At 40.6% G+C, this 10876-nt stretch overlaps 1 long non-coding RNA gene across 2 annotated transcripts in view; it reads left to right on the forward strand.

The window, feature by feature from the left end:
- Positions 1–10876, forward strand: part of LOC116670442 (uncharacterized) — a 14918-nt gene that overhangs the window by 1396 nt on the left and 2646 nt on the right. For both annotated transcript variants that reach the window (XR_004327022.1, XR_004327023.1), the window contains one exon: positions 10730–10876. This exon is cut by the window's right edge and continues 108 nt beyond it. This is a non-coding gene — a long non-coding RNA (uncharacterized LOC116670442). The remainder of the gene's footprint in view (positions 1–10729) is intronic.

A 10876-nucleotide genomic window follows, 5' to 3' on the forward strand; every position in this document is an offset into this window, starting at 1 on the left:
AATAATAATAATAATAATAATAATAATACGGAAATAAGGGGCCACTAATATTTCTGCAATGATGTCTTTACAAAATAATGTCCAAAAAGCTATATTTGGATAACCTTTTCTTTTAAATCTAAAGTAGCTGGAGAGCCCTCAACATGTCCATTAGCCAACATTAAACAACTGTATCCGGACGCGGCTCTCCTCCGATCCTTTGAAGGCGGGATAACTCCAGTCAAGCCCTCTCTGGCGCACACTGAGATGGGAATGGCCTTTTGGAGCTTTGCCGGTTCAAAGGTAACCAACCTCAATCTGTACTGGCGGACAAAAGTTCGCCGAGGCCACATCACCGCACCTTCCTCATCATCTAACTTTGTACAGGCTTGCCATCAGGGAGGATGCCGCTGCAGCTCCTATAGCCGCACCATAGACGAGCCCATCTGTTGTTATAGCAACAGAATAAAGGACGGTCCAGCCTGTTGATCCTTTTTTACTCCGCTAACCTGATTTCTCCCGCATTTCTTGTTGTCGCATTTGCATATTTCTTGATTAAGGCCTGGAAATCAGACGTCCTTTCTCACAGGCACAAAGCGTTCAGACGCATCTTTTTCTCCGGCAGTCTGACTCTGCTGCTGGTTACTGACGGGACATCAGCATACTAAATGGAACATAAATATGATGAAGGTGCGTTAAAATAGAGCATGCATTAAAACAATGCATAAATGAATAATAGCCTATAGCCTAGTATGCCAGGCTACAGATGCAAACAGGTCTGCCATTCAGTGTAACTTAACAATAGCGATTTACTTATTTTTTCTGCATGTAGCATCTAATTGTACCAAACCTCCAACGTGAGAAATTTCCCCTACAGCCATGCATTTTAATGCCTAGGCAAGTTTGGGCCTCTATTTTCATGGAATGACTCAGTATCCCTATAAGCCATCCACCCACGGGCGTCAACTGAATATAGCGGGGTAAGGGCACTATCATTCCTAACAGTAGATGGATGCATGGACGAGGGGACATCATGTAGGCTAACCTTTAAATGTAGGCCTAAGAAATATGAAGCAATACGAAAAATCCCATAAAGGAGCAGCAGCTGGGCAACAGATCTGTGCCGGATAATTTGGTAAGCAATCCTCCAATCGGATAAAACGCTTCAATCATCAGTCACAGCTCTTCAGGCTGTGTATCTGCGTATTAATCGGGTGTAGAGCTATTTCATGGAGTCAGCTGGTGGTTACAGGCCTATAGGCTACAGCAGGACGCCTGCCGCACCTATAGGCTCCACGCTGCAGCCCGCGGAGTGGAACACCCAAGTAGATCTGTCTCCATGGCGACAGCGGGACACCGGTCCAACAAGCTGTAATTCTGTCTCAGCCTTTTGCAGGGGAGGGACCATCCACACTAGCCCGACTTAACTCCTCTTTCAGCAGAAATACTCCTAATCCCATATCTTAGCAAGGCAAACTGCCGTCCCACAGTATATTAAAGGAAACACAAAGTCAAAACTCAACGCCACCCATGGTTTCTCAGCGGGCGGCCCGTCCTCCTGGGACGCTCCGTCAGCCAGTCCGTCCAACGAACCCCAGGCTGTGTGTCTCCAACTTCCTCTGCAATTATCCACTGCTGATGAATAAATCTGTTTATTAGGCAATTAGAATTTTTTTTTTTTTAGTTCGAAAAATGTGTGAAAAAACAACACGACACACTAATAATGTCAAATTTAGGCTACCCTATAAGGACGATAAGGAAACAATTTGAGCAGTGCATGAACTGAAAATATTTTAAATAAAATTGTCCGTTGATCCGACCTGAATCGATAATAATTTTGGCCTCCATTGCAACTTTGTTTATTTTATTATAGTGTTGTCAATATTGACTGTTATTGTATGTTATTGGTAATTGGCTTATTGGGAATTTAGGATTCAAAACCTGAAAACCAAGTAAGCAAAGCTTTGGAAGCAGCCTGCATAAAATTGGAAAAAAAATGTTTTTAAACGTTGTTAAAACGTATACTGCGTTGCTAATTTTCAGGCTAATTATCTTTGCAGTCTGTTGTCATATTATAGGCCTACACTAAAAATACATTTGGTTATAAGGGTTAACTAATAGGCTAAACACATTTTCATATATTTATCCATTTATGGTAATGATTCTTTTTTGTATTTATAGAACATAAGAATAAAGAATACGATGTATAAATTACATTAAAATTGTACATTGATCAAATGCTTTAGTGTATATAGCAGTGGAATTCAAACTTCTTGTTCACACAGTTTCACTACAGAGTATTTGGGTTTCAAACAGGCCTCCTGGCAAAAGCTTGACATTGGATGGTTCGACTGTAAAGGACATCACATCCTGATTACATGAGTTGTTAAATTTAAGTTACAATTACCATCATTTGAAAATAATGCATATATGTAGCACTATGACTAACACATAATTAATATCTAAATGGTTGGTTAATATTTGTTGTGCAGTGAAGATGTTTTACACAATTTATCAAACGTACCAACAAATTTGTTCTTCTTCTAAAATGTCATTTTAGAGAATAATCAGGGATTTACACATGTGTACAAAAGCCATCAGCGAGAACAGCCTAAAGCCATACACACTCTTCGGTTATTATTTTTGTCTTTCTGCTTGGGCCGTTTTTCTGAAACAGGAAGTAGATTTGTAATGGTCAGTGTTCACTTTTTAAACTTACTGAAGATGAAACTTTAATAGTTTCATACCCACCATTAACTGACAGATGTAGCTGTTATTTTGTAAATCTGGATGTATGCAGGTTAGATATGGTCCTGTTGTGATGGAAAAAAAGAGGTGTGTATATGTGTGTGTGTGTGTGTGTGTGTGTGTGTGTGTGTGTGTGTGTGTGTGTGTGTGTGTGTGTGTGTGTGTGAGAGAGGATGGACAGGGTGAGAATGCGGCCGCTGACTGTGATGTGTCCGCACTCTTCTGACACGACTATGTGACATTCCAGTGTAGGACTCCTTCATGTCCTGAGAGAGAGGGAGAGAGAGAGAGTGAGGTCCACCAACAATGCCCATTGAGTACTGTGAGGCAGCAGCTGGTGGGACGTGCAGTGACCTAAAGGTGATCCATTCAGGCCAGGACAGGGTGCCTCTCACTATCCTGCTGCTTTTATATGCCTGGAAGTGGATGGATGATCAGTGTTTATCCTTGTAAAGTATTGCAACACAGGTCTGTCATCAAATGAATGAAATAGAAGTCAGTCCCCACCTTACCAGAGCAATCAAGGTTTCTAAAGGGAACAAACAACCATCAAGGGGTGATGGAGATGATGTACATGTCTGAAGGAAGAACTCACCATCTTATTTCAATGTGGTGGAGATAAAATGGGGATGACAGGAAAGGCCTTTGTTTCTCGGGAGAGTTGAAGTGAGGCTCAGCCGCACAATGGAGGAAGGGATTAGCTTCTCAAGGAGAAACATAAAGCGTACAGAAACACCCCATCCATGCAAGATAACAGATGTGTGATCAACCAGGCAAAAAGATAATATATAGCATGGAGATTAAAGATGCTCAAAATATGAAGTATTGCTTGAGTTGACTGCTGGAAATATTTGTGTGCATGCATGCACTCATGCTTCCAGCTCCTCTTTGGTAATTCCACAGGCATTTCCCAGTGGGTCTCATGCCTGTCTTTGAGATCAAACCTTGTTGGCAAAGCGACCATAAAACGATATGTCAGTCAGCTGTGGTAAAGGGATGCCTGCTTGGCTGTGATTGATCTGCCAAGGTTTCTTTATTCCCCTTGAGACTTGATACCTCCAGGTTTTAGATTCAGGGGTTGCCAGTGCTGATGGATATCTGGGGCTTCTGCTTTGGAATAGTACCACGTTATATCCCCTCTTCTGACCCATTTCCACCCAGTGTGGCACATTCAGCAGCACATGGCCATAACATGGAAGCCAACATGTTGTAATTTCTCCTCACTTCCCCCTCAGCTCCAGTTCCAGGAAGTGAAGGCAGAGTTTGCCAGCCAATCACAGCGAAGGACACCCAACTCATTAAAAGTTAATGAAACCTATAAACGTGGTGCGCCAGCGATTCATTTAAACCCCCAATCCAATCTCCTCTCCCAGCAAAGGCAAACAAGCCTGTGTGCCCCCAGTGCCGTCCTCGGAATAACAAACTACGGAATATTTTGTCCTGCATATGTTCTCCTATGCAGACATGTGCACTGTGATAGGCTATCTTACACTGGGACTTGTCCAATTTAGAGAATGCCAAGATGGTGTTCTACAGGGGTGAATTTTGTAATCTGCATCCAAGTTAAATTTAATGCCTTTGCTTCACACCACACAGCTTGTCAGGAATGGCGTCTGGATAGATATGCCATTTCAACATTCATGAGAATCACTGACATTCAAATAATAGGCTCATTATAATACCGTATGAGTGGGAGCCAAATATGTGTGAAAAACCTGTATTTACTTCCACGCGGTCATGCTAGTGTCAAGAACTATTCTTGATCCATGCAGACAGACAAGGCCAGCTCTGAGCCCTCTTTCCCTTTCAGATAAACCCTGTCTTTCCAGCATGGTCTGTCAATTTCAGGACGTTCTCACTTAATAGCATTACTGTGCTCAATTTGATCACAACCCATCAACAGCAATACAAGCACCACCTTACAAGTTTCCAAATCTAAAGTGTAAAACAATATCCCCCCATTATCTTTAAGTCCTCCATTTCAACACAGCTCCAGTGCCCCATAGTGCTTCCCTTGGGGGATTCAAATTAAATTCCCCCCATGTATAGTGCCACTGTCAGCCCGCTAATGAATTCCCATACCCTGACTTGAATCAAATTAATCCCCAATTTAATCCCATATAAATAGCTGCGTTATTTATAATGGAATGGCGGATGTTCGGTTGAAGGATTGAGGAAAGCTGGGAGGTGTCTATAGGGCTGTTGAGCAGATTATGATGAAGGATGAGGCCTGTATGTTTTCCCCACTGCAGAGTAGTCCCCTGATACCCACTATTTAACCCTCGCCTGCTTGATGCTGACAGAAACATCACATTGTTTGTCACTTAATATCCTTTCAGATTAAGGAGTCAACTGGCAGATTTATTGGTCAGAGCTGGGATACCCTTATCTTGAAGTACCCAACAGAAAGATAATATATCAAAGATATACAGTACATCATGATTAATTTGGGCCTTGGATACAGTTAAATTAGCTGTGGGTGTGGGAACTGTTTGAGGTCATAATGTCACAGACAGTTGTGTTTATGTATTTATGCAAATTTCACATGGACTTCCTTTCATATGCAAAAACTTTCATGTGAAAAGTAGTTGCATATTTTTTGGGAACAACTTCAGAGGACTGGAACTGTTGAACTGTTGTAGTCAGTGATGGATGAATGACAGGTAGTTTGTTTGAGGGCTTACTTATACAAATAGCAAAGCATCAGGCGGCATGATGAAATATTGCAAATGCTTTTAAGATGCAAATATGATGGTGCGCTTTGTCGTCAAATGCATTTGTGTAAAGCAAGTCCAGATGGTGTCTTCAGGTTCAATTATTGGTGTGTAGCTCTAAAGAGTGGAACTGTTGGACGGCCTGCTCCTTTGTTGTTTTTGGCCAGAGAATGAAAACACAACACCCAGATATGGCAACATAGTGATATTTATAAAGACAGCAACAACTCACTTATTGAAATACCCAAACAAATCTCTGCATAGGATAATATTGGGATATTTGGGATTGATGCACTGGATTAGAAAGTGTGTTAAGAGCCAAAAAGTTTTCAACTGTATCAACTGCATGGTTTTCACTAATATTGATACAGATATTAATGCATTCACTTGAAGAAAATTTATTCCAAAGTTTAACTTAAAACTGTTGTTTAAGATAGTAAAGTAGTTTATATATGGACCATACAGTATAGTATTTGGGCATATATAGGAGTTTTGCAGATCCAAATGTATTAAACTGTGTATAGTTATTAAGTAAGCAGTAGCATGGGATGGATATGAGGATGACAGACGGTTCTGAAATCAGTTTGGCAGTTCAGAGGACAGTTTGGAGTCTTTAAAGCTCGGCCCACCAAATGTCTGAACAGCTATGGTTTATTGAGGCATCTGTAAGCTTACTCATTTTATTGCCAAAGCTTGGCTCGTGTACCCACCGTCATGGAGAGGGAGAGAGTGAGAGAGAGAGAGAAAGAAAAACACACACACAAAAGTTTGCTGTTTGCCTTCATTCCACCAAATCCTTGACAGCCGTGCTATAGCCCATCACTATTCACACCATTGTGCTGTCACAACAACTAAACACATCATTTGTGTTGCAGAAACTCATCCTGTATGTATCCAATACCAAATGTTTGGCGACTAAGAGAGGCGATGGTGGGGTGGTGGGGGGTGTGCTGCATAATTTGCTAGGACACATTTTACCGAACATTTGGTGATAAAAACGCCGGCGTCGGCCCTGTGGCTTAAAGCAATTAATTCAGGATCCTGACATAAACTCTCCAATCCTTTGACAGCTTGAAGCTGAAATAAAAATGCTAGTTCTCCTGGGAACGGCAGGAGATAGCTGGCTCTTTTCTGGACTGTTTGCTCACTGGCCCTGAGAGCAATCTTCCCCAGTCAGAATGAAATGCAAGGACACAAACAATGTACCGGCGAGAGAATGGGAGATGGGGAATGAACAGTTTGGACTATTTGCTCAGCAGAAGGGCAGCCACAATGGCCGGCCCATGGCTTTCCCATGCATCAAGCCTCTTAGTCTTAGGCCTCCCTTTGTTGCCTGGTTTCTTCTTCCCTGGCCAGATAAGAGCCCAGCTGCCCTATACTTTTAATTCCCATTGTACACCATACTGTATGGTCATTTATCTGTCCACATTCTGCCTGCCATGACTGTGTTGTTAAATTGAATGGGTTATCGCATGTGTATCTCCGTTCACCTTAGCATGTGCACCCATTTAGGGTTTGAATCACTCTCACTTTGCCATAAAAGGCAGGGTGGCGTCAGGGGAGGGGGGATAACGGCTGACCCCTCTTCTCTTCTTAGAGGAGGCAGCACAAGTCAAGCACAGAGTGTGATCACGATGCCCAAGTGGCTTTTTTTATTAACAATGGAAAATATGATAAAGACTCAGATTTGGGATGCAAGGAAAATCAAAGTGAAGAGTCCCATTTCTAGAACCTGACAAAGATGTACTTTTCCAGCCAAAGGCAGAAAGCTTCCGAGAGCTCTTGAGGGAGAAATGAGATGCGGTCATTATATGACCTGATGGCAACTCCAGCCAGAAGAGAGGGCAAACAGAGCGAGTGTAGTGGCTGTGGCTGAGAGAAGGATCCATATTGTGCTCTTTTGTTTTGGTTTGTTGGTTTGTGTTTGCATTTACATTGGAGTTCTCCGCTGAATACATGTAATGTTGTCTGCGTTGCAGGAAATGGAAGTAAGTGTGCTTCCCTGGTGAAGTCTGCCAGGAATACAATAACAATAGTAAATGCATCTGAAACAAACAAATACAAAAAAGTAGTGAGATGTCACAGGAGGATCAATACACATAAGATGAAAGAGTATATTCATGCATGTGAGCAGACACTTGCCTAAACACAAACACACACACACACACACACACACACACGCACACACACACACACACACACTCGCCCATCCCCCTCTGTAAAGGTTGTGGTGTCAGGGACCCCCTGGGTGGTCAGACTGAGGATGATTTCTACACAATATGATGTTGTGAACGAAGACCTTTGAGAAATGAGATTCACGTGTTGTTTCACATTTATATAACCACAGAAATACATAGTTTTTCTTTAAAGTTGTATTGTATTTAAGGAGAGTCACATCTAGTGCTCTCTCAACTTACACACAGATACACTGCAGGAAAAACAGAGTGAAAATACAACCCATGATGATTCCACAATGGTTTATTCTAATGGCTAAGCTCTTAATCTATCAGATCAGATTTCAAAGTGCCAGTAGCTGTACCAGGTCCCAGGAAAGAAAACCCTTTGGTTTGGGGCATAACATCTTATATTTAAAGCCAGACTTTATTCACAAGGGCATGAATATACAGTATTTCATATGTATATATGTTTATATATATATGTGTGACCTGTTACAGAAACAATGCTGCAACGAGCAACATCATTGAGAAACAGTAAGTGCTTGTTTTCACATCCACCTTTGGTGCACCATCCACGTTTTGCCAGCATGTCAGACCTCAGGTATGGCAAGACAAATAGCTGTCTTATTTGTGCCTGTGAGAGACGAGCTCCTTGTGGGGTGGTGCTCTCAGCTTCACGCTCCACCAACGCTGAAATAAAGCTCTGTGCGAGGCATTTCAACACCGCTTAAGGTTGTCGGTGGCCGTGTAATTTATGAGTTGAGAGGACTTCGTTTTTAAGTTCACTGTGACCTACAATCTTCCAGCATTCATGGGTGGAGAAGAGAGCTGTGTGAGTCATACTGTAGGAAACTTACAACGCCCCTCCAATTACCTTAAACAATGGCGGCGTGAGTGATGCCTGTAGTGTTATGGTGTGTGGTTCAGTCCCTAAATGAGATGTGACCTAAAGTAATTGGAGATAATAGTAATAGGCACTTTAACAGGTTAGGTGTTTTGGCACCTTTAGGTCAGTTTAAAGCAGACGGAAGGTGGTTAGAGCGGTTCACTTTATGCCCCGTACTTCTCAGTGGGTGGTCACATGGACAGACAACAGACAGACAGACAGACAGACAGACAGAGAGACAGACAGACTGACATGCTGACTTATGCTTGCTGGCACTGGTTGCCTCTTTGGCAACCTACTGCAGAAAGACTAGATAGCTTTCTCAGAGAATTGCTGTGATTAGGGTTTTGGCATATGGTTGAAGGTTGAAAAATAAAGTAAAGAATAAAGTCAAAATTTTGGCCCTTATTAATTTTAGTTGTTAAGCTATTTCAGCCAAATATACCTTGAGGTATACATGTAACATTATAAATTAAACAATATCCTACTTTTCTTTTTCTGTCTGTAGAAAATAAGATTATTCCAATATTTGTTAAATAGCATCTACAATGGCTTCTTTCTCAGTTTTTCATGAAAATATTAATGTCTTCATTCATTTATATATATATATATATATATATATGGCAAAATGCTTCACGAGTATTCATGATTAGAAATCTTATCATATTTACCCAGCACAACAAAGCATTTGTATTACAAAGACAAACTGTGTTTAAAAAAAGTGGAAATTTGATTTAAACTGTTAAACATTTATAGTTACACATCTTGTGTTTGCCCTTTGCTACAATGAGTGGATATATGACTTGATAATTGTGTTTTATTGCTAAGCCATCACATAAAGGGGAAATTAAACCACACATTATCAGGTTAGTTTTATCAGCCGCTCCACATATTATTCCACATCATGAAATTTACAGAGTCATAATACTTTGTTTACATTTTAACCACAAAAAACAAAAATATATGATATGCTCTAGCGTGATATTAAAAAGAAATTGATTTATAGAAAGAAATGTAGACAATTATTTTTTATTGTCTTTTTAAATTATTACCTAATTGTGTAAGTATGAACACACAATGTGTTATTTAAAAATACATTTTGCTTGGTTGATACTATTGATCCAACTAACTCTCTGTTGTCACGGACTTCTGTAAATGTAAAGATACAGAAACACAAAATGTCATAGACTGCATTACATTTAATTTAAAACATAAAAGGTTTAAAAAAATTATGCAAAACAAACTATCTAAACATGTAAATGCATAAATTCAGCAATCATGCATTTGAAGTAATGATTTATAATTTATTGACAAAATATTGAACACAAAAGCAACACTAAATAAAAAAGCTAAAATTAACAAAAATATCAAAACCTAAAATGTGCTCTTTATAATGCACATTTCATGATTTACAATTACATAATTATTTGACTGGCAGTGTGGAGGAGATATTTATTTTAATGTTTTTTAGCTTCAAAATGCTGCTGCTATAAAAATCGTTTTTCATTGCATGAGTTTTGGATTAAATAAAGAAGAATTACAGAAGTAAATTGGAGAAGTGTTTTTGACTTCTATATTTCAATGGCACTATTCATGCTGGAATATTTTGACTAAATTTCCCCTTTTAATATTAGTTTTGTTAAACGCGTTCAGGGCCTGGCACAGCCCATGGCTACACTATTCACATTACCTCTCTGCCAATGTGTGAATGTCAACACCCTGTAAACACCTTTGACACACATGCTTGAATGCAACGGGCGAGTTAACTAAACATTCCTGGGTGTTCCCCATAAAGGTCTACCACTCATCCACCAGACTGCACTGACCCGTCTCCCACGCTCTAAATGCAATCACGGAGCAACCTGGATGGCTTTTCCCCTTTGTATATTCACATTCCTCCCTTATTTATCTTTTACATTGAATACACACTCATATCAAAAAAATACTTTAAAAGGATATAACATAGAAATTCCAACAATTCCCTGGTCCATATCTGGCAGTTTTCCTCTGGTGTTTGCGTCTTAAAACGCTGTGGAACAATGCTCTATAAGGATTTGGGAATTTGGGAGTATAATTCCAGGCCCGCGCTTATCACCACACCCAGACTATTTGAGTGTTTTGAGATGTGAGCTCCCTGAGGACGGATCGAAGGCGTCCTAGTAGAACTGCACATCAAATAAATAGGAGGATGGGATTTATATGGAGGCTGTGTCTCTGTCAAACAGGGCTCTGCTGACTGAAGTGATCCCCACGGCCTGAGTAGAGGGAGAGGAAGCCTCAGAGGGAAGAGGGATAGCTGCTGAAGAGCTAACAGACACACACACACACACACACACACACACATACACACACACACGCACACACACACACAC

The sequence above is a fragment of the Etheostoma spectabile genome, chromosome 20 (assembly GCF_008692095.1).
Source record: "Etheostoma spectabile isolate EspeVRDwgs_2016 chromosome 20, UIUC_Espe_1.0, whole genome shotgun sequence".
Lineage (NCBI taxonomy): Eukaryota > Metazoa > Chordata > Actinopteri > Perciformes > Percidae > Etheostoma > Etheostoma spectabile.